This window comes from Vulpes vulpes, chromosome 3 (genome assembly GCF_048418805.1).
Source record: "Vulpes vulpes isolate BD-2025 chromosome 3, VulVul3, whole genome shotgun sequence".
Classification (NCBI taxonomy): Eukaryota; Metazoa; Chordata; class Mammalia; order Carnivora; family Canidae; genus Vulpes; species Vulpes vulpes.
Window position 1 is genome coordinate 53,379,181 of NC_132782.1, and position 25,240 is coordinate 53,404,420.

Here is a 25,240-nt window from a genome sequence, read left to right on the forward strand (position 1 = left end):
CAACAAGTCTACACACAAAAATTTGACTTTGTGAAATGGACCAATCCTCCAACAACTACCACAACTTAAACAGTAGATACAGATAACTTGAATAACCCTATAATTACTAAAGAAATTGCATTCATAATTTTTAAAACTCTCAAAAAGGAGTATCTAGTGTTAGACGGTTTCACTGAAGAGTTCTTCCAAACTTTAAAGTAGAGTTAACACTAATCCTACACATCTCCTAGAAAATAGAAGAGAAAAGAATAATCCCAGCTCATTTTATGAAGGTAGAATTACCTGATACTAAAACCACACAAACAGTGCAAATCACAAGAACTACAGACTAATGGCTCTCACGAATATAGAGGGAAAATATTTATTAAAAAACATGAAATATTAAGTAGAATTCAACAATTATGAAAAAATTACATGCCTTGACCAAGTAAGGTTTATTCCAGAGATGCCAGACTGGTTCCAATACCACAGAGTTGTTTGATGTTAATCTACCATATTCACTGTCTAAAGAAGAAAGAACAAATGATCTTCTCAGTCAATGTAGAAAGAGCATATGACAAAATTCAACACTCATTTATGATAAAAACTTTCAGAAATCTATGATTAGAGGAAAATATCACCTTGATAAAGAGGATTTACAAAATCCTACAACTACTGTTATACTTAATGGTGAAAGGCTGAAGCCTTTGTCCCTTAGATCAAGAATGAGGCAAGAATATTCACTCTCATCTCTTTTATTTGTATTGTTGGAAGTTCTAGCAAACGCAATACATCGGGAAAAGGAAATGAAAGGAAAAAAGTTGAGAAAGAAAAAATGTATTTATAGATGACATGATTAGCTACATAGAAAATTACAAGGATTTGAAAACAAAACAAACTACCCCTCTTAGATTAATAAGTGAGTTCATTAAGGTTGCAAGATATAAAACAAACATACAAAAATCAATTGTATTTTTCTATACTAGCAATGAACACATGGACATTGAAATTTGAAATCTAATATCACTTACCATCATTCAAAAAATGAAATATTTAGATGTACATATAACAAAACATGTACAGGACTTATACTCTGAAAAGTATAAGATGCTGAAGAAAGAATCAAAGAATATCTACATAAATGAAGAGACATACTACTTCTGTTCATTAATTAGAAGCCTCAAAGTAGTTGCATTAGTTTTCTATTTCTTCTATAAAAAATTACCCCAAACTTAGTGGCTTAAAACAACCCAAATTTATTTTCTTATGGTTTTGGTTTTCAGAAGTCTAAGATTGGGTCTTACGAGGCTAACATCAAAGTATTGTCAGGGATGGTTCCTTCCAGAAAACCTGGGGGGAGAATTCACTTCCTTGCCTTGTCAGCTTCGAAAAGACACCAGCATTCCTTGGTTTATGGCCCCTTCCTCTATCTTCAAAGCCAGCAGCATATACCTTCCAATTCCTTTCTGTTCTCTGCTTGCATCATCACATGTCTCTTCCCCTGACTCTGATCCTTCTACCTCCTTTGTATGGGGACCTTGTGATTACATGGAGCCCATCTGGATAATTCACAAGAACCTCCCCACCTCCAGGTCTTTAATCACATTTGCAAAGCCTTTTTTTTCCATATAAAATAACATATTTATAGTTTCCAGGGATTGAGATGTAGGAATCTTTGAGGGGCTATTAGTCTGTCTACCATACTAGTAAGGCTGTCAATTTCCTCCAAACTGATGTACAGATTTATCACAATCCTTCTCAAAATTATAGTAAGATTTTTGGTATGTATTCATAAAATTATTCTAAAATGTATATGGGAAGGTAAAGAAACTTGAATAACTAAAACAATTTTGAAAAAAGAAGTATCAAGTGAGAAGAATCTCACCACCCCATTTCAAGACATGATACAGCTATAGTAAGCAAGACTGTGTGGTATTTGCAGAGAGATGGACACACAGATCAATAGAACAGAAGAGAGAGCCCAGAAATAGACTCACACAAATATGACCATCTGTTTCTTGACAAAAGTACAAAAGCAATTCAATGGGGAAAAAGATAGACTTTTTCAAAAAATGGTACTTGAGCGATTGGACATCCAAAGGCAAAAACAGAAAAACAAGTAAAAAAACAAACAAAAGAACAAACCTCAACTTAAGTCTCACACCTTATAAGGAAGGAAATTAACACAAAATAGACCATGGATTTAAATGTAGAACATGAAACTATAAAAACCTTTAGGAAAAAAATAGGAAATCTCCTAGATCTAGGACTAGTATTTAGAACTATATCTAGAACTAAGCAGAGTTCTTAGACTTGACACCAAAAGCAATAATCTATAAAAGAAAAAAAATTGATAAGACGTCATCACATTTTTAAAAAATTGCTCCATAAAAGAGTTCTACAGAAAGATTAAAAGGCAAACTACTCACTGGAAAGAAAATATTTGTCAGATAATGAAAAATACCTGTCAAAAAAATTAAGATCTAGATCTAGATAGATATTCTCTCTCTCTCTCTCTCTGTCTCTCTCTCTCTCTATATATATATATATATGTATATATGCTCAAAGGTTAAAAAACATCTAATTTGAAATCAGCAAGATACATGAGGTGACCGTCTACCAAAGTGTAGGTACAAATGGCATGTAAATGCATAGAAAGATATTCAGTAGCATTAGTGCTTAGGGAATTGAAAATTAAAAACATATAAGATATCACTACACCTATTAGAATGGCTAGGATAACGAAAGATAATAGCAACAACAAGATCTAGCAAGTATGCAGAGAAACTGGTTCACTGGTACATTATTGCTGGTGGGAATGTAAAGTGATATATAGTCTCTCTGGAAAACAATTTGGCAGTATCTTAAAAAAAAAAAAAAAAAGTTAACAAGTAACACCATACTTGCAGCAACTGCACTCCTGAGCATTTATTCCAGAGAAATGAAGATTCATGTTCACACAAAATCCTGTACACAGGTATTTACAGCAGGCTTGCTCATGATAGCTCCAAGCTTGAAACAACTCAAATGTCTTTTGGTGGGTGAATAAGCTGTGATGCACGGAATCGTTACTCAGTAATAAAAGGGAACTAACTTGATACCTACACAACCTGAGTGAATCTCCTCAAAGGATTATCCTGATAGGAAAAAACCAATCTTAACAGGTTACATGTGGTAGGATTCCATTTATTCTACATTCTTGAATTGATAAGATTTTAGAAATGGCTAACCAGAGATTAATTAAGGAGGCGATGGGAGAGGGAGTCAAGTGGGTTTGGCCATAAAGCAAAACATCAGAGAACCTTGGGGTAATGGAAAAATTCTCTGTCTTGATTGTAGGAATACCAATATATTAGTTACGATATTGTACTATGGGTTTGCAAGATGTTAACACTGGGCAAAGGATACCCAGGCTCTCTGTATTATTTCTTTTTTTTTTTCCTCTCTGTATTATTTCTTACAGCTCCTAGTACCTCTAAAAAGTTTGATTTAAAGTAAAAGCTCAGAAGAGACTCAAACTAGGATGCCGATGGTATTGGAAGGAGGTAGGTGATGCAGAAAGGCATGAACGAGGGAAAAAATTCAGAGAGTTCTTTTAGCTATCTTCCTCCCCACCCTGATCATGATATGCCTTGGTTGACCGAGGTTGTTCGCATGTCTCTGAGTGATAGCATCACTCTTGTTTGTTCACTTACTTGATAAGAATGGTGAGGGACTTCACCTAGTGTCCATGTTTGACTTGGAGAATAGTCCTATTCTGATCTGCCTCAGTGGCTTCTGAAGGGAAGTCAAGGACACATTTAAAAGAGGCTTTGTGCGACTGAACTATCATTGGTCCGAGTGATAAAGTTTGGGGAAGTTACACCAAGAAATTTTCTAAAACTCTCCAAAGCAGTGGGAAGGTGGTAGTGGAGCATTTATGGGCATGAGCTGCTTATGAGCTTGCCCACTAAGCCCATAGGACTAATAAAGAGAAAGAACAAAAAGCAAGAGAACATTGGCTTGTAGAGTGTGGGCAAGGCCATTCTCTTCCCTCCTTCACACCCCTGTCTACTGCCATGTGTATACTCCATTTTCAAGGATGAGCCAGGGTCAAAAGCAAGTGTGTGACGGACTCTTGAGTTAGAAAGGGAGTTTTGTAGAGCTGGGCTTGATAGCTTGGATGGTCTGTCCCTGCTGCTTGGGAGGGAGCTCTGCTTAGAAGGCCACTCTGTCTGGGGAGCAGAGGCGTAGAAGAATTTGGTTCTGCTTTCAGCCTGTAGCCTGAGCAAGAGGAGGCCTGTTGAGTGCTAGCTGTCTGGCTCAATAGGAATCTAGCTGAGGTCTGAGGCCCAGGCCCAAGCTTTTGGTAATTTTGCTCCTCTGCCTGACTTTGCCACTGCCTGGCTCCCTCGGGAAGTGGCCATGACAGTTGGCTTCAGAGTCTGGATCTTGGATCTAGATTTCAGATGAGAGAGAAAGAAAGAGAGAGAGAGGAAATAAGTAAAACACAAACACACAGTATATGGTCACTTCTTCCCTTACTCTTTCTTTCTATGTGTCTCTTGCTTTTTCTTTCCTTGTCTTAACCCTCTATAAGGCTTCTGTTGCTGTTGGTTTGTTTTATTTCACATTTTCATCCTTGGCTTGTTGTATTTTAATTGTTTGTTCATTTGGTTGGTTGGTCAGTTTGGTTTGCATTTTGAGTAAATGACAGCAATTTCTCTACGTCATTCCAAGTGTGAATAATGGCCTGCATGACTCTCTCCAGCCTCCAGCCCCTACTTCTTGCCCTTCCCCACTCTCTCTCAGGTCCAGCCACACCTGGTTCCTCACTACTCCCTGCACGTGGCAAGGAGTCAGCACCTCAGGGCCTTGGCATTTACTTTTTTTTTCTTTTTCTTTTTCTTTTTTTTTTTTTTTTTTGCAGGCTTCCCCGCCCCATAGATCCATCCACATGGCTGGCCTGCTCATCTCTTCAGGTTTAATGTAAACATCACATTTTCAGGGAGACTGTCACAGAACATCTTACAAAAAATTATGTTACTTCCAACACTTCTTACCCTCTTCTTGTTTTCCTTTAGTCTTCAAAGCATATATGATTCTCCAACATTCTGTATTTTACTTTTATCTCATTCCTTTTCTGAGTTCCACAACTGAATGTAAACTTTATGAAAGCAGGGCTTTTTGACCGTTTGGTTCAGTATAGAATGTGTCTAGAACAGAGCCTGGCAGAGAGCAGCCAGTAACAATAAATATTTGATAAATGAATGAATGGAATGAGGGGGTGAATGACATTCTTTCAGATGTTAGGTAGAACATATATATATATATATATGCTATATATGTTTAATACTTTAGTCTATCTTTATTTTTTTTAAAGATTTTATTTGTTTATTCATGAGAGACAGAGAGAGAGGCAGAGACACACACACAGAGGGAGAAGCGGGGTCCATGCAGGGAGCCCAATGTAGGATTCAATCCCAGGACCCAGGGATCACACCTTGAGCCCAAGGCAGACGCTCAACCATGGAGCCACCCAGGCATCCCTATTATTAATATTTTAGATAAGTGAATTATTAAGATTAAATTAGAATTAAGTATATTTTAAATAAATATGCTGTATTATTTATATTAAATATTATACCTTATTTAAAAAGATACTATAGTAATTGATACATTGAATTGAGAGCATACTTATCTTTTCAATAAATACGCTGTATGTGTGTATATCTATTTATCTATGTAATATATAGTATTATAAGCTTTATTTGTGTTATGTCTATGACTTTGAAAACAAGCCTGGACTGGAGTTTGAAGGGTTGGGGTCAGTTCTGGCTTCTTCAAAACAGATCTGATGGGAGGAGACATCTCATGTCCCCGCTGTGGTATCTGTACTTGGGAAATAGGTATAATATTCCCTGTGTCCCTCACAGGATTATTACGGGAATCAAATAAAATGTCGGACAGGGATGTGTAGGAACTAAAAGGCAAATCACACACACACACCCAGGCCTCTGCAGGGATGAAGCACTGCCTTAGCAATGTTTAGTCGTGAAAGCAAGGGGTTCAGAGAGTGCCCCTGCTTGTCCTAGTGGTGTCAGAAACACAAAATATGACCAGAGAGCTGGGTATCCTGTGGGCCTTAATCTTCACACGATACTGCGAGGCCGTCTGAGAGACTTATCTCATGAAACCCGAGTGTTATTTGGGAACTTATCAGGAGTGTTTCGTGAGGGGAAAGGAGAGCAGGGCCCAGCGTGTCATGGAATATTCCTTCCTTTCTTCCATTCCCCCCAAGCCCTGCGCTGTTGCATTTCTTGCTGTGTATTATTGACAGAGGAAATGCTGATTCATGGTCTGAGTTACAGGAAACCTTGTTTCCTGGTGAAGAAACGAGCCGGGTGGTTCTTGCCAGCATGCGCCTCTGCCAGTTTCTGCCACATGCCCTCTCCTGGGCCTGCACCCAGAGCCACTGAGGAGGGGTAGGGCCAGCTGGGCCTTAACCAGTGAGCTCACTTTCCCTCGGAACTGAATCCAGCACAGGCTCCTCACTGTGCCTCTCTAGGCCCTTCCGGCTCTGACCCCACGATACCTTTCCATCCCATCTCCCACCACTCCCTTCGTGCACCCTCGGCTGTGGCCACACATGACTACTCTCAGTTCTCTGTGAACACCTTGTATTTTCCAGTCGCTATGCCTTGGCTCAAGATGTGCCCTGCCTGGAATGGCCCCTGACCCAGTGTCGGTTCATTGAAATCCTACCCATGCTTCAACTCTGCGCAGTGGCTACCTGCTGTGTGAAGCCTGCTAGGTTGCCTTCTAACATTTCTGTTCTTTTATTGTAAGGGTATTTTCAAGTGTGTACAAAAAGTAGACAAAGCTGTATAGCCAACTTCTATGTTACCATTTCCCAGCCTCAACAATGAACTGATTTCTCTTAAATAGCACTCGATCCTTCCTTCTTTGAGCTCTGCTGGTAACTCTTATGTTTTGCACTCCACTCATATTTGCCGAGTGGTGTGGGAAGAAAGTGAGTCAGTGGATTTAGAATGCTGTTTACCCACCTCCCACAATGGGGAAACTGAGGCCCCAAGAAGTGAAGTGAGTTTCCCAATGTCATGAGACAGGTAGTGGCAAGCCAAGACCAGATTCTTCCGAATGGCCTCACAGTCTAATTGGGAGGCGTGGATAAGATACTCATAACAAGTATATGCTATTGGACCTCAAGTACTATAGGAGTTCAGGTTAAGTGATTAATAAGTAGGTGTTGAATGAATAAGTTAATCTTCTTTCCAATTGATTAATAAGATGACCCCTTAAGCTTGGCCCTGAGCAGCTCCCTGGTCCTCTCCATGTTATAATCTAATGTCAACATGATGAAGGCACTGGAGATAGCCATTTATGTGGAGCGGAAAAGCCAGCTCCTTTAGGCCAGTGAGAATTAGTGAAAATGATAAATTGTTTAAAATAAGTTCTGGGTTATTCCAACATGGAGTAAAGAGTAGATAGTTTGTATCTGAAGAACTAAATGCTTCTGAGTTTATTTAGACTGGAGAGTAGGAAAAGAAATTAAGAAAGTCTTACCTTCTGTGGCTTGGAGTATGTGTGTATTAGATCATCTGGGAGGAAGATATGGAAGAGAGTGTGGAACGATAAAGCAAGAAATAAAAAGACAGCAGGGAAAAATGGCAAATTTTCATCTTGATCCAGATCTGGCTCAAACCTTGATTTTGGAAGTACAATAAGAAGTCACCTGGATGTCCAGTCTGCAGCACCCTGATCTACTATGTCAAAACAAAAGGAGGGATCTGGTCATTAGCCAAGAAGCTGTTGCCAGTGGAGTGGAAAACAAAACATGTGTGGACTTTCCTCATTACATAGAGTTGAAACATAATTTGGGAATACTTTCCTTGAAAAAAAAAATCTCTTGAATCAGATTCTTTTGAAGGGTCACATATAATCAGTGCCTAATCACTGTATTTCTTTGTGTGGCAACTAGATGAGGGGAGATAGATGCAGGGGGCTGGACCAGGCATCCATCAGACACTCCACTGTTTCACTGATCCATTAAAATGGAGGCAGTCACACCAACACCTAGGTCGCAAGGAGGTTCCGCGGTTCACCAAAATAGTGGATAGAAAGTGACTTGTAAGCTAGGAAGTACCTCACTAAGATCATGATGGCTGCCATTCCTAGAAGCACACTAGTCATAAATAGATGAAACAGGAGGCCTTGCCCTGGAGGCAAGAGGAGAGAAAAAGAAAGAGACAAAGATGGGTTAGTAGAATGATGGGTTTATATTTCACATTTCAGTGTACACCAGAGACCTGGGTAAGAAGAATGTAGGAGAAAATTCTGGGACTTTTGTTCCTCCCTCACATTTGTCACTCTCTGTTGATATTCCTACGAAGATCATCATTAAAGACGTCAGTGTGAAAGCATGGTCTCTCAATCTATTTAAGAGGCAGCAAGTCAAGGGGTAGGTATATAGAGGAAGTGGGCTAGTCAGAACTGTTTTGTGTTTGGTAGGTCTGGAACTGTGAAGAGAGGAAAATGGGTAGAATTTATAAATCCTGTGAGGAGAAAAGAGGACGTAAGTTTTAATGGACAGATGGATGGGGTATATCCCCACGTGGGCTGTGGGAATCCATTCAAGTACAGGCAGGAACAAAATACTGCTAAAAGGAGACTTATGGTAGTCACCTAGATGGAGAGGGTTCTGCTACAGCAGATGATGATTTGTTTTCTGAAATCCATGAGAAAACATTTCCTTCTAAAAAAAAAAATTTCCCTCTTCTACCCCATCTTGCAGCATGTTCACCCGCATGTTTATTTTCTTAATAAGTCTTTCTTTCTTACATATATATATATATACACACACAATGGAATATTATTCAGCCATTAGAAATGACAAATACCCACCATTTGCTTCAAGGGCATATATAGGTAGGTGTGGCCTGGCACTAAGTAACCATTACAAACTCCAAAAGTGGTCCTAGGTGCAGCAAATCTGAACTTAACACTTGCTCAGGCCTGAGGAACAGACATTGGAACTGGATTTGAGCCCTCAAAATTCCCACACCTTACCAAACATGTGTGGTTTAGAGCCTTCAAAACAAGAAGGAAAGGCAGGGCTTCTTTTTTTAGCTGTAAAGGATTCAGCTTCGGCTGCACCGTCTTTGTGACAGGACAGCAGGGTTTCCAAGCCAGAAGCATTCAGGGAGTGGCGTGAAGGGCATGGTCATTTAGGGCCTGGAAGGTTTCCATCAGAGAGCTCAGGTGAAGGCCTCAGCCCCTGGAGCCTGCATCACCAGGAGGGAGCCCCGCAGGAAGAAAACGCTTTGGCCGTGCTGAGCAGAACTCATTAGTGGTGGGGTCAATCCTGAGGTTAATGTATATTTGTTAGACTTTTTTGTTTCCTGGTGTCATGTTTCCATGCCTAAGCCCAGAGTCGCTCTGTAGACTTTGGCATGGATTTAGCAGCATTCTCCCTGAAAGGTGAGGCCAGTCTGTGTATGCAAGAAAACCTCTGAGGTCTGCCCTTAAAAAGACTACAACGTGATTGTTCAGGTCAGACAATCAGGCTTCAAGAAGGTACTGAAAGGATGAAGGGTCCATGCTAGTGTGGGTGCAAATGCTTCACAAGAGACTCTTTAGGGGGAAAGGGCACCATTGGAGGGTTTGCTGATTTCTCTGATGTAAAAAGTCCCCCTACGGCCAAGTTCAAGTTACCAACATGACGGTCACGGAGTGTGGCATGTGGAAGAGCTGCCAAGGACCAGCACACCACCGGCCAGGAGTCAGAACAGACACAGCGGGGCTCACTCAGAGAAGCAGGAAGAATTGGAACTCAGAGACCAGACGAGGCTGTTAGGTAGGTGTGGGTGTGGGCAGCGCCAGCAGCATACCAAGACCTGCAGGAGGTGACAGGCCAGGTGGCAGTCAGTGTCGTGCCAGCTGTGATAGATGGTCATCTGAAGAAAAACAGCTACTGTTCCCTGGGCGAGACATTGTGATTAGCCCTGTGCATTGTCACAAGTTGTCTCACGGTCATCTCTGCTAGGGTATTTTTACTCCTATTTTGCAGATGAGGAGATTGAGGCTCAGAGAGATCAAATAGCTGCTTGGGTAAGAAGCGGTGGAGTTAGAATTCAAATCTGGAATCTGTTTCCACTATGCTGTCAAATCAGACAGGATGTGTGGCTGCTGGTGGCTGCTGGTAGTTCCTGGGGAGGCTTGACAGCTCTGTGGGAATGAGGACACTGGTGATTGTGGAATCAGGGATTCAACATCAGGGATGAATCGGGGGACCTAGGGTGTGAGGTCAGAGAGGACAGACCTCAGGAGGCTCACAGAAATGGCCTCCAGCCTGAAGCAGAGCTAAATACCAGTCAGTCTTGGTTGTGGCAGCTGGGTCCCCAAGAAAGGGCCCTACGTGGGACATAACTATGGACATCTGTGTTTTCTATCAATATGGTGTCTACAATGCTTCAAAACTATCATACAGACTATGGAAGCTAATTTGAAAATGCAAATATGCATTTAATTAATATATTACTTGTGACCTTATGTGACTCACTGGCAGAGTAGAGGCTGGTGTGAGCTGTGCGCTGTGGAAGGCATGAAGGCTGGGTGAGGGGAGCCCTGCAGCCACTGTGAGGATGGAGGCCCAGGTGAGTGAGCTGTTGGGGGAGGGCTACAACAAAATGTCCAGAAGCTGGTGAGATAAGGGATAAGATCCAGAGGGAGAGAGGGAAGAAATCGTGCTAGAGAAAACCAGAGGAAGATCACCTTCCCTTTGGAGGATCAAGAAGGTCCAGTTTTGGAAGGATCTAAAGGACCTCCAGGGATTTAATGTGAGGCTAAGCTTGAAAGGGAAACCTGACTGGTGGTAGGTCACTGGGGAATTAGACTTAACTTCACCACTCTTGCCTATCTGTAGATAGTTTATGCTTTGAAGCTCCTTTCCCAACTTGAAGAGTTTAATTGTACCTCCTAACCCTAGTGTTTTTGTGTTAAATGGCAGTGGCACAAAGTGGAAAATTAGGGTATTATATAAAGGAAAACCATGGGAGATTGAGGTGGGCTGCTGTCATTATGGATGTCCCATCTATGGGGGACGAGCCTCCCTCTTCACTCTTGGGTGCTAGTAGCCCAAGTCCGTGCCGTTGCATGGGTGATTTCATTTCACCCTGCTAATAAGTGGCAAAGGGAGTACCTGAACCTTGGACACCCTTCAGAGCCAGAACCTATATTATTAGGGCAAACCATATGAAGTGGTCTTTCCTTTACATCATTTAGATTGAATATTGGTAATTCTATCTCAAGCTATTTTGACCTCCGAGTGCTGAGAGCATCCTAAAAGTAAACAGATCGTACTGTTCCAGTGAACAGACCCAGTCATCAATCTCAGCTGCAATGTGATGTCCTGCTTCTTGTGTCACATGTGATGCAAACTGTAGGAAAGAATTTTTTTTTTTTTTTCAGAAACAAAGGTGATGAATGTGTGAGATGATCAAACCCACGGAAGTTACCAGAATGGATTCCCTTCAGATAATGGACATTGGTTAGAGACCCGGAAAGGGATCGCCCAGATGGTGAGTTACCTGAGAGTCAGCATGGTTTCTGGCACATAGTGTTGAATAAATGGTGAACAAAGAATTTATGCTTGTGGAAGATTTCGCACTGAGGTTACATAATAATACAGCTACCCCCCCCCCCCCCCCCCCCGCCGTGAGTCCATGCACCACTCACCAACTCAACCTCTTGGCACATGGTTGAAACTTTGGACCAGAGCAAATTTTGGCAGAGCAAATGGTGCTGAGGTGGAGGAGTCAGCATTTGCCTAAATTGTTCTTCCATTGGCTGAGCCAGGTGACTTCAGGAATATTGCTTACACTTCTGGGGCCTCCGTTAAGTGGGAAGGCTTATTCTTTCCAGCTTTCTCTCTAGATAGTTGGGAGGATCTTAACAGCTTAGAGAAAGTCAGTCTTTGTGAGCTTAGAAAGAAAAAGCAAAACAAAACGCTTGAGGTAGGAAACAAAACGTTTAACCTTGTAGGCAAAAGAGGGACAGCATGGCAGCTTGTTTGGAAGCCTGAGAAGGCTCCCCGTTAGTGAGATAGTAGATGGGTCAAAGGGGAGAGTGATAAAGCATTCCTGACACTTTGCCCAAACCTGGCCTAGTGCCTGAATTTCTACTGAAGCCACATCACCAGTGCCTGCGGACTCTGACTCAGGAACTTCACCTGCTGCAGAGGGCGATTAGCAGCAGTGCCCACCACCACAGCTGTGGGCTTCCTGCCCCTGCCTGCCCCGGGGCCCCTCTACTCATTCCTCCCGACCCCCCCTACCCTTTCTCCTTTTGGGAACAACTGTGCATAATCCCTGCTCCCCTTCCTGCCCCTTCCCCAACGCCCCCACCTGCCCTTTCTGATTCTGTGCCAGCAGCTGGTCGGTGAGCAGTGCCAAATCAAACAGATGTGTGTGGTATTGGCCGGCACGTGTGACCAGACTCTCTGCCCAGCCTTGTCCCTGAGCAGGGCTCTCTCTCTAGAGGGTCGAAGCCTGGGCACTCCCTGTCAGGGGGAAGGACAGGCCCGAGCAGAGAAGTGGCCAGACACCATGGCCTTCTGACTGCCTTTGTCTCCCTCCCCCTCCTCTTGGCGATTCTTTATTGATCTCTCTTGGTGCAGCACCTCTTCCCCTTCTTTGTTACTTGCCTTGTATTTTTGTTTCTTATTTAAAAAAAAAAAAATTCATTCTCATTAATCAAACTCACGAGACTTTCATGCATCGCATTTAGAAAAGAGGGCAAAACAGAATCTTTTAAAAACGGATTTTAAAGTTCAAGTTCTCCTAGGTTAGTAAAAGACATCACACCGGGCCAGAAACCAGCCAGAAAAAGAATAACAGCTGGTCGGCTTCACCGCAGCCCGCCCAAACCGGGGGCCTTCAAGATGTCACTTCCTTCCTTCCTTTCTTAGTCAGTGGCATGCAAAATTCATGGCAATTCTCAGAACTAGGTACCCTTGCAAGTGTCTTTGATTTTTCTGTACAGTTGGCTAATTCTACTCACTCCCACCTACCTGTCTAAGTGGGCATGACTTGAGAACAGCAGCAATTAAGCCAAGAGAGTCCTGTGACACATCAAAGCCCTCTGGAATAGTGAAATCTCATTGAAAATAAAATTAGCGGGCCTAGCATCATGATACAAAAATTGCTCCGTGTTTTAAAGTATACATGTTTTTCCTTATGAACCTTCGGAGGGAAACAGCCTGCATCCTGCATAGCTGCTAGCTGAGAAATGGTCCCAGCAGAAATGAGAAACTGCAGCAAAATAGTAATTCACACTCCAAATCATAGTCTTAAATGTTGATAATGATTAGTGGCGTACCTGAACGTCTCAAAATTCCACAGACATGCATGCCTTTCGCATTTGATGATTGAATAGAAAGTACAAGATTGGTGAAGTAGGCCTCGCGTAGGTTTCTGTATATGGCTTAAGAGAGCATCGGCATTGAAGAAATGATAAATTATAAGAACGAGTTTCCCATTTTGCCCTGACTCCCAGGAAGCTCAGAGCCGAAGCTGAATCTGATGCCTCACCCAACAATTATATTAGCCTTGCCATTTCTTTTCGCTCTAATCCAAGTTTCTAGCTCTAGTTTTGTTTACTGCTCAGTGCATATCTTCTTTTATGTCACAAATCGCCCCAAATTCTTTTTGGAAAAAAGGATGGCATACCAACTACAGGGAATCCCATAAAAGCGACTTCTAATAATGATGATGATAATGATTCATGACACTTCACTTTCTACCTTTAATTAGTTATTTATGTACTTGTTGTAAGGTTCTCATTAGACTGCAGATTCCCCGAGGGCCCGAGCTGGGCTTCAGGGCACAGCATCTCCCCTGAGGTGGGTGTTTAGCAAGATTCTGCTGGATAAATACAGCCTTCGGGTGACTTTCAGAGAAAATAGGATGAGGTTTTCTTCCCTTTCTTTTCCATTCCTTCCCTCTCCCTTTTCTCTTTCTTCAGAGGAGACTCTATTGATGTAACTTCTGCAGACAGGCAGCTCTGAGCTAATATATGGGGCTGCTGCTACGGTGCTGGGTGAGAAGTGATTTTCTTCTCTTTCCCCTTTGAAGACCATCGTAAATTTTTCCTTCCTCTGCATTGTTCTCTCCCTCTTCCTGAATAAGACTCAGTAATGTTCTCCTACATAAATAATAACCACTTACATTTACATAAGCATCGGTAACACTGGCACATCCCTTCCAGAAAGGATTTGAGATGGGCATCTGAGAGGATTTTAAATTTTATAGCGTACTTCGACTGCGGTGGTGGCTGTTAGCAGCTAATACTTATTGCGTGCTCACCCTGTGCCAGGCACTAGGCAAGGACTTTTTGGATACTATCTCATTTAGTCCTTGCAGTGGTCCCGGGGAGGAGCTACTGATGTACCCCACTTGCCATGAGAACAGACGGTGAGGCCCTGGACCTTGCCCAGGGTGGCACAGATAGCAGGGAGTGGGACTGGGGTTTGACCCCTCACTTCTGAGTACAAAACCCAGGCTCCTACCCTCTCTCCATGTACTCCCTTTGAGTCATTAGTCCAACCCACCGAAACAGGCAAAGTGGGAGCGATTAATCCTGTTCTATAGATGGCAGGAAAGAGGAAGAGCAGTGTTTGAGTGCCGATGACATCCAGGGCATTGTGCTTCACTCACAATGTTTCATTTGGTCCCTCCAGTCATCTCGCAAGGCAAGCAGCAACATCTGTGTCACAAACGAGGGGGACAGGAGCTATGAGCGCTTACTTAACTGGCACAGACACCTGGATGAGAGGGTAGGATTTGATTCTGGGTCTGTTTGGCTCTAAAGTCCATGTTTTCCCCCTGGACATGTGGAAAAACTGGCCCAAGTTCACATCATGGGGTTACGAAAACAACACCAAGTTTGGTATAAACTAGAATTTTTGAAGTGCCCTTTTTCAGGTTCTGGTGTCCTGCTGAGGTCAAAAAGTATAGCGTCTGTCTGGCTACTGAGTGTCTTTCCCCATGTGCCCTTGAGTGGGGGGAGCATCTTATTATGACTTGACAAGGCGGATGCAATTGAATTTCCATCTCATTCAGAGCAGAGAGAGAATAGCTTTGGGAACGAGGCTAGTTTGAAACAAGGGCTCCTGAAGCTAATTAAAAGCTAGGCTGGAGCTGTGCTTTTCATTCCTTAAGAATGTTCGACCTCATTAAATAGGAAAAAGCAAGTGGAATTTTCTGATTTTTTTTTTTTTTTCAGGTTCTGCAGTGGTTGGGGACTCGGAGCAAGTGAGACATACTTCTACGGCTTCTTGTTTGCACAGTATCTCCGACAACGTCACTGTCGTGAGGAAGACTTAACCCTTCTCGAGTGCTTCGCAGCTCAGGAGAGGGCAACTGGGCAAAGCAGACACAGAAGGACATCCTGGGTCCTGCTTCAGGCTCCCAGTCCCCTGCACTCCCTCCCCTCTCGATTGCAAGGGATGGAGAAAGCGTTTGCAGGCTCCAGCACAGTGGAGCAAATGGCTGGCCTTTGGAAAAACCTCCCTTTCAGACACTTGGAGCTAGCCTGCAGTCACGGCCACAAGGTTCCAGCCAGAGGAAATAGAAAACTTGGCAGGCTTTCCATGGGGCTTCTAGATGGAACAGAAGAGCCTAAAACACTGTTCTGTTGTTTGGACTGGGACTCCCTGTGGCCAAGAGTCTGTCAGGGGCCATGTGCTCAAGCCACCAAGCTACCTGGGACCACAGAGATCAGGCTGGGAGAGGTACATCCTGGAAATCCTTAGGTTTTGATTTAAAAACCTCCTCTTACAGGACACCTGCGGGGTGCCAGGCCCTGTGCTAGCAGCTTTGCATATATTATATCTAATCTTTCCAGCCACCTTGCATGGTAGGTGTTATTACCCTCGTTTTAGAAGTGAGGAAGCAGAGGTGCCAGCTATGATCTTCTGCGTGGCTCTTGGCCCTGCTAATAGAGCACAGTTGGAAGAGTCCTAGTTTCGTGAAGTATTTGAAATGGAAGGAACATTAGAGGTCATGTCTACCTTGTGAGGATAGTGATGAAAAGAGATCCAAAGCCAGAAATGTAAATTAATCTGCTCAAGGACACACAGCAGAGCTGACACCTTCACATCCATCTCTTCTTTCCCATGTAATAGCAGGAGAACAGAGAGATGTAGTTGCCATCTGGGATGAACGGAACAAGTGTCAAGGCCTGCTCTGTCTCTGTCTCTAAGCGATGATGACCACAGGCATGGCAGTTTTCAAAGGTCTTCTCACTTGATCTGGTCGACATGTCTTAAAAATGAGAGAAGGGGAAGCTTTGCCGTTCTGGGAGGATGAAGTAAGCTGCCGATGAAAGAAAGTGCACGTCCACGTCTGTAAAATGTTTTCAGCCTCACGATAAAAGTGCCGGAGGGGAGTCAACGATTTTAGAATTTTCTTTTTTCCATCATCTCGTAATCTTAGGTGTCACACACTGCTAAGTCTTTGCTTCCACAGGGTGGCAAATTTGCTTCTCTCTCTTTGGTTTGCTCCAAATTGCTTGGGGTTCCATCAGAAAGCTCTTCTAGGAATGTCCCTGCATTATCTCATGAAGTCTCTAGGGAGTGTATAGTCTACAGTCAGCGCCATAACATAAACACCAGTCTCCTTGAGCCACATGTGGGATGGCCCAGACTCTGGCATCTTGGAACTCAGAAATGGTGTATGTACTGGGGTCTGGCTGCAGCACCATGTACAGCATAGTTAAGAAGCACTAGGGCTGAGAGGGAACGGGGATGCTGTGATAGGGTCATTTGCAAGGGCACAGAATAAGTAGTTTAGATGATTGGTTCTATTTTTCACTTTGCATATCTTGTAAGAGTCAGTTTTATTTATCTGTTAAGTGACTATAATAACGGATAAACCTGCTTCCAAACGGAATGAGATACAAAATCTACAACGTTCAAGAGTCTGTCTGAGCCGGCCTTAGCCATGCTCCCTATGCTGCAGCCACTGGAGGGCTTGCTGATCTCTGAATGTGTCATGACACTGCCCATGGGAAATAAGAGTAATAACTTCTTCAGTTTGGTATCTATGATTTACCCTCTAGTCGAAAAGGATTTGACACTTTGGGAGTTAAACTTTCACGTACATTTTCCCATTTAACCCTCAAAAGGACCCTGTGAAAGAGATCTTTCTTCCCATTTTGCAGATGCCAAATCCAGGCACAGACAGGTGAAACACCCAGCTCAAGGTCACATATATGTTAGATGCAGGAACAACGGGTCTCCTGAGTTCCAACCCAGAATTCTTTCCTCTGTATTGCATGGGACAAGGGCTTAATTCTCCCAGATTTGGAGTATATGTTTGGCCACTAATGCTTTCCTTCAAGATGGGAAAAACACCTGGCTGTTGCTTTTCTACACCACAGTAATGACCACATACCTCATGTGCACACAGGCTTCCCTGCCTTGATTCATCCTGTCCCCTCTGCTGGGAATGCCCTCCTCTCCCCTTCTCCGAATGACCAACTCCTCCTAATTCCTTTTAAGGCCACATGCTATCTGATTAATTTCCTTTTCTATGTCCCACGGTGCTTTTCATGTCTTCACTACAGCAAGTCAGTGGGCAGTAAGCCATAGCCAGGTGTGTCTCATGGAGTCACAGGGGAGACAAAACCCAGTGACCAAGTAGAGGGAAAGCTTGTTCAGATGCAGGACCAAGTCTTCATTTTTATATTTTCATAGTGGATATTTGGCAGATAATTGACCAGAAGTTGCTCAGAGCCTGAAAATCAGCCTGCTTCTAGAAAGAAACAAAATGGCAGGCGAGAAGTAATGTAGTAAATATGGAAACCAGGATCTCAGCCCTCAGATTGCAAACTGAATTTCTTGAGGCTACAGATAACTTCCTGCAGTGCCTGCGCATTTCAGATGGTTAGGCACACTTTGGAGGGACTCTTGGAATTTTTTGGGAGATGGGTCTACCAGTAGTTCCTGTTTTGAGTGAGCCTTAGCTCCCTCAACCAAAGCCTTAGGAGCATAACTGTTGCCTTAGACTGAATTTTTCCTTCTAAGTGTCAAAAACAACAATAGATGGAGAAAATGAATTGAGTGTGTGTGTGTGTGTGTGTGTGTGTGTGTGTGTGTGTTGGGGGGTGGGGAGCAATCCAGGAGTCCCAGAATAACCTCCAGTTTGGTAATGATTTATCTTATTTCATTGTTAATTTTGCAATTAAGCAGGCGTACTTTATAAGCCCGAATGACCCATGGATTGTATCTTAATCAAATTAATGTGTCTAACATAAGACTGATTCAGTGTTCAACTGTGAGACTGACAAATGACGCAAAGCCCAAGTTTTCTCTTTCCTTTCTCTCTCCTCTCCCCGCAAAACCCTCCATCACGAAAGGTCAACTGACTGAAAAGCTGTTGTTTTGATGGCTGCCATGAGATCCTATTGGTTAAAAATGTGAGAAGGCTGGGTACCTCCCCCCACCCCACTTCAAACCAACTGTATGTGTGTGTGATAGTGTGTGTGTAAGTTTGGATGAAAAAAAATTGTGGTTAATTCTTCTTGTTGTGTACTTCCTGCCACTGACATTTGTTGCTGCTGCTGTGTAATGTAGTTGAGGCTGAGTAGGAGAATGAGATGCAAATGACCTATAGATGTATTCCTTAATTATGGCTACCCTCCTCAATCTCTATTCTTGGAAAATTTGAAAAGTAGAAAAAGGTGACCAGGGAAGCCAGCTAGTTGTTGCATTGCCCTGAAGCAACCCCTTTAGATCATTTTAGTTGATAAGTAATTTGAAAAAGTATGATTCTGTTTAATAAAATGATATCTATATTTTGAGACTATAAATAATAAATAATGGTTTCTTAAAGAAGACTTTGGGTAAAGGTCTAAGACTTATGTTTTCCTGGGCTTAATTTATCAGCACTTAGAGGGACTTCAGCAATAGTTTCTCATCCTCATCTGATCCATTTGCCAGGATTAGTGAGATATTTCTTAACGCTAATCAGGTCACATCTCTTCCCTGTTTAAAACCTTTCAATGGCTTCCAATTGCACCAAGTTCAAAGTGCTTGCCATGGTTTATGAGACCTATATAATATGCTCCCTTCTTGCCCTCTGACCTTCTCTCTCTCCCCTCCCCCTTACTACACTGGCCACTTGCTTTCTAGCCTCAGGAGCTTTGCAAAGGCTATTTCTGCATTTTGCCCCTCTGCTCCCATCCTGGCTCATAGAGTAATGGTCACCTGTACAGTCAGGCCTTTCCTGACCCACCGATGAAAACTATGCCATTCTTTCTATTATGTCTCTTCACACTTCCCTATGCTTTCCCTTTCGTGAATATATGATAATTTGTAATTTTATATTTATTTTTCTACTAAAGTGTTGTTTAATGACTGTTTACTCACTACTCTATAAGCTTTATGTCCGCTTGATTTGCCACTGTACGCAGTTCTGGGCATATAGTAGGAGCTTAATTAATATTTATTGAAAGAAAGAATGGGCAATGCATTGACTTTCATAATACTTGAGATTCCTTAGCCACAGAATGGGAATAGTCATCTTTATTCAATAGCTAGCTATGGAATTCAACTTGACATTTGTTTTACACAGAACTTTGAGATGTTAGGATATTGGTTGGCCATGGAAGGAATGTGAGACCAGGAGTTTTGTTTTTTGTTTTTCCCCTCCATTCAGAGTTCAGTGGCTTGCGTACTAGGGATTAGACACAGCCCCTGTTCTTCCTCCTATGCCAGGCCAGGGTAGCTGCATCTCTGCTGCATCTCCCTTCTTTTAGCCCCTCCAGTCATTGTCTCTGCTTTTAACCAGCCTGGGAAATCACAGGGAATACATATATCAACAATTCAAGGTTCACTCCTCACAAGTCTCCCTTTATTTAGGAATTTCTTGTTGCCTAAATAATCTTGGAGACTTTAAAAGAGATGTTGAAACAGTCTAGACCAGAGCCTAAAGTTTTTTCAGGTATGTTCCTACCAAACCTATGGCTCTGATTCCTTTTCAGTCCAAATATTTCTTCCAGAGTGGATACAGAAATCTGAAAGAAGGTGAGAACACAAGGAGTCATGTCTTCCAGAAAACCAGTGAATATCTCTGAACTTTGATTTATCTATGAAATGTGGCTAAAACCATCAATCTGAAGGTGCATTTAAGACTAAATTAAATCACATATGTAATAGTATTTTTACAGTATCTGATACTCAATGCTCAGTCAAAGTCCACTTATTATTTATCTACCACTTTCACTTCTCCCTACCCTTCTTTGGTCACTCCAGATTCTACTCTGAGATTCCTTTAGCCCAGGATGGGAAAAGAGTATCATGACAGTTGGCCCACCTGTTCATCAAGAAAGTGGGAAAGTGTGTTGTGTTTAGTAGATGAATCATTGAGGAGCATTGACCTCACATAGGATTTTCCATCTCAGCTCTGTGTATGTGCTGGATTTCAGCCTCTAGAATTCCAGTATGCGGAGGGGTTTTAATGGTAAGCAAATTCAATCTCCCCCACTCATTCATAACTAGCGGTCTAGTGAACAAAGCAGTCTTTGGTAGAACCACCCCACTTTCTGATTTTGCAAACATGCTTCATTTCCACTTCCTAAGGGAGAAAATCCTAGAAAGAATGTGAGATGACCAGAAGGGAACAAGCAGCAGCCTAACTATGGACAAATCCTACCATCAAACTAAAATCTTAAGCTTGCTATGTTGGCCTGAAGAACAAAATGGTTGGGTTGTCAATCATGGAGGCTTTTGATTGTTTGTTTTGTTTTGTTTTTGTCAGTTATCTTAAAGTAGTAAGGTCCCTACCCCCACAAGAAGCTAAGTGGATGAGGATGTGGAGAGATACTCATAGAAGACTGATGCTTTGCCTTGGACAGTATGATGCCTGCCTGGGAGAAGTGACCAGGCTGGCAACATCTGAAAAAGGTGAGAGAACCTCCTGGTTTCTAGTCTGTTCTTTTCAAATTTGTGTGCCTTCCAATAGAAATAGTTTTTGGCCCTGCTAATTTTGTTCTTTCCCATGTCTGCACTGTAGGGTTCTGCTAGATTCTCAGGCTGGGAGATAACTTACTACTCTGTGCCAGATTCCTCTTCTGAGATTTCTACTCCTTGAAAGGTGCCAGCCTAGAATCGAAGAGTTGACTAATTTGAGTTGGTGGATCTGAGTTCATGTGCCAGCTCTGCCATTTACAGAATTGTGACCACAGCCTGTGGCTTCACCTCCTATGCCAGTTTTCATATTGGTGAGTGGAGGAAGATGGTGTGTACCTCATGGAACTATTAGGAGAGAGCATGGAAGGCATTGAAGAGTGCCTGGCACTTGGTCAACAGTCAAGGCTAGTTGGCTCCATTCCTTGACCTGCCTCCCATATTCCTCTGTGTTCTTTGCTATGGAAGGAGCCTGACAAGCATCAGGGACTATGAGGAAGATGAAAGAGAAAACTTCAGGAGGAAATGGTCTTAGAGACTTCAAGAGGGAGGTTTATCAGGTTAATTTTGTCCATGAAAGAGTCTTATCTTTGGAACTTACAACAAAGTTTGGTTGTGCAGGACTAAGGCCTGGAAATGAAACTGAAGCTGTGGACAACCTTTCGAGTCTGGATTTATGGTGCTATTTTGAAATACACTTAAAATCCCAAAGGAATAATTCTATTACAGAATTATATATTTGCCTTTTGTAGAAAGTGGTCTTTTTAGCAATGCTGCAGGAAGCTGCATTGAAGTTTATCTGTTAATATTTGACAAAATAAGGGAGATACCCACTCCATTGTTGCTGACTTTTCAATGGGGAGGACAGAATATTGAATAAGTAATCACAATGAATTGAGCAAATGCTCTGAGAGGGGTATTACACAGTGTTGAGAATACTTAGTTGGGGTACTAACTTAGTTTGGTGGTTGGGTGGGAGGTGGCCAGATGTGGTCAGGGAAAGCTTTGTAGAAGAATGGCATTTAAATTGAGACCTCAAGTCTACATGTAGAGTCAGAGGGTGTTCCAAGTAGAAAAACCAGCATGTGCAAAGGCCCCAGGTGAGAGAGCATGAAGTAAGGTTGAGGACTTGAGGAAGCTTGGTTGGGGTGGGATAGAGGGCAGTAGGCGGAAATTAGAGAGGTAGGCAGGGCCAGCTCATGAACTTTCTGGGAAGCCAAGATGAAAGATTTAAACCCTATCCAAGAATCATAAAGTGTTTTGCTTGAAGAGTGATCATAATCAGCAAGGTTGGCTCCTGGGTGGGGCATGTTTTGACACATGTTAAGCAAGAGGTAAAGGTGGCCTGGACTTAGGCAGTGACAATGGAGCAGAGAGAAGAGGAAGGATCAGAGATGTTTTGGGGAAACATTGACAGGACTTGGCCATGGGTTGGATGTGGTGTGCTTGTGGAAAAAGGAGGTGTCAAGGAATCCAGGATTCAGGGCTAGGTAGGGTTCAGTGAACAAGAAGCAGGTGTTGACAGAGAAAGGATGAAGTTCAATGTGAGAGCTGGGTGGATGGTTTAGTTTATAGACAAGAGCTAAAAGATTTAGGGGTTATCGGGATGTAGATCACTGTTTCTCAAATTATATCCCAGGTACCACCTGCATCAGACCCACCTGCTGTATATAATAAACAAAGACTACAGGAGAAGGCTGGGATAGCAGCTAAAGAGTTGTTAAATATTTTGCACATGAAATGAGCACGGAGAACAGAAATTTGAACACCTTCCAAAATCAGTGGCACTTAAAGTAATGGTGCCTGCATATTCCTAGTGTGGAGTGATGGCAAAACTGCTGGAGCAGTGGGGAGGGTTTCTTTTATTTGCCCTTGTCTCTCCTCTGCTTCTTATCCATTCAGCACCCCTTTGCCCCCCACACAGACTCATTTTGTTTGTTTTGTTTTGGGGAGGGGGGAGGAACAGTACAAATGAGGCCCAGCCCCTTTCAATTTTTCTTTTCTTCTTTTTTTAGTCTAATTCAGGACAAAAAAAGCTTTCATCGAAAGAACAGATGTCATCTGCTTTGGTCTTTTGTGGTGGTTTTATTTTATTTTATTTAAAAAAAAAAAAATGCTCCTGCAGATGAGGCTCATTTAAACATAATGACGAGGCAACAAAAGCCCTCGCACAGAGGCGCTTCAGATTCGGTTTGACTCAAGGGAGGGAGAGCAGACAAGGAGATGTCCTGTCCACTTGGCTCCCCTCCTTAGGGCCCCAGCAGCTGCATTTCAGATGCAAATGGAAGCCGAGGGTGGGGGGCGGAGGAGGGGAGTGGAAATGCCCAGGAAGCTGATGTGCAGGTGTCGAGGATTCCAGACATCGCTACAACAACAGGCTCTGCAAACACAGAGCTCACAGAGAGTGGGCTTGAGGGCGCTCGCTGGGAGGGCTCAAGTGGACCTGCAGCTGCGCTGGACATTTCTTTTCTTAGCCATCAATGGGCTCTGTATTGAAAATATGAGAGCCAGCAAATGGTACGTTCAGAGAAAGGAAACGCTTTGGAAATGGAGCAAACATCAGGCTGAAAGGGCTTCCCCTTGGCCATGCTCATTATTTAAATCCACGTTCTTGCGTGAAATAGATATTTGATATATGACACTGGCATCCTGGAGCTGGAAGGAATCCGTGGAATTGTCACATTTATCCCTCTCCTTCTATAGATGAGAAGTATGTGCAGGCTCTGAGTGACTTGCCCCAGGTCACATAGCGCCTGAAAGAAAGGCAGCCCTCCTAGGGGTGGTGACATTTCTCGAGCCTTCTCTGTGCTAGACACAGTTCAATATTTTGTGTGCAGGATTTTATTTCATTTGCACAGCAGACCCATGAGAGAGTTTTCCTTATTTCCATTTGTAATGTGGAGAAATTGAGGCTTCAGTGAATTCAAAACTTTTCCTGAGTCAAAAAGCTGGTAAGTCCGGGCAGCCGGGGTGGCTCAGTGGTTTAGCGCCGTCTTCGGCCCAGGGCGTGATCCTGGAGACCTGGGATCGAGTCCCACATTGGGCTCCCTGCGTGGAGCCTGCTTCTCCCTCTGCCTGTGTCTCTGCCTCTCTCTGTGTCTCTCATGAATGAATAAACAAAATCTTAAAAAAAAAAAAAAAAGAAAAGAAAAAGCTGGTAAGTCATAGTCAGGATTTGAACCTATGTATGAATGTCTTATTCCAGAACTTATACTTTTTTTTTTTTTCATTATACTTCATTCCTAACTCCTGGGAAAGTCTTCTTTTCTCTCAAACATGCATGCATGCGCACACACACACCTCTCTGTTTATCTATTGTTTCTATTTCGATATGTGTAAAATTCATGAACATGTGTAAATATTAAAACCTCAAAATAAACATGTGACTTCAGCCATTTAAGTATTAAGCCAAAACACTATCAAATTCAGTGATAGAATAGTTATGGTTAATATTGGCAACAATCTCTTGCTCTGTGTCTGGCGTAGAATATACACTCAAGGAATATCTGGATTTGAATTGTGCCCTTATGTTTGGAAAGGGGCTTTTTCTTAGTAGCAGAACCTAGTGTCTACCACTATTGTGACTCCTGTGAACCTTACATGCTTGCATTGTGCCTGACTGTGCTCATGAGGCACCTTCACGTGCATTAGTTTATTGCATCTTGGTAATACCAATGTAAGGAAGGTAAGCAGGGCCACTAGTCCCACTTTATAGGTGAGAAAACTGAGGCTCAGGGGGATAAACTAATGTTCCCAGAGAAAGCTGGGAGGTGAATGCAGATGTGCTCATGCCAGCACACCAGCAGAAGCTGTATACTGAGGGGCAAGGTGCTGATGGAGGTTAGAGGAGGAGAGTCATCAGCACATAGGTAGGTGTACCTGTCTCCACTGGCTGAAAGACATTGTGGTCCAATGTATAAAACTCCAGATTTGCAGACAGACAACCCAACGCCCTGTGGGTACGTGAGTGTGTAGGCGGTGCTGGAGGTGTGGGGATCATTGGGGATGGTGACCTGGGGGAGGTGAGACTCTGTGGGTGGTTCCTTTGCACGGATGCGTCACCCTCTGTGCCCGCCCGAGGACTGTGACAATGCCTGCGTGAGTGCCCACAAACAAGCACACATGTGGGTGGACAGTAACCATGAGTGTGCTAGGGACATGGCCAGAGTCCTGGCCTGTGGCAGCATGGGTCCTGGGTTTCTGGGTCTCTATGTGGAGCCCTGTCTTTGAGCAGTTCTGTGACTTCAATCGGAGCTACTGAGACCAGCCATTTTGCTGTGTGGGTGAACCCAC

At 43.1% G+C, this 25,240-nt stretch overlaps 1 long non-coding RNA gene across 2 annotated transcripts; it reads left to right on the forward strand.

Annotated features, from left to right (window-relative positions):
- Positions 1–9,136: 9,136 nt before the first annotated feature.
- LOC112926305 (uncharacterized) lies at positions 9,137–24,361 on the forward strand. 2 transcript variants are annotated; one of them, XR_012000416.1, is made up of 6 exons: positions 9,137–9,835; positions 10,547–10,634; positions 11,449–11,558; positions 15,262–16,347; positions 20,799–20,944; positions 21,054–24,361. It is a non-coding gene; the product is annotated as an uncharacterized lncRNA (long non-coding RNA). The 2 variants fall into 2 exon arrangements; XR_012000417.1 differs by having other exon boundaries at positions 15,262–15,769.
- The last annotated feature ends 879 nt before the right edge of the window (positions 24,362–25,240 follow it).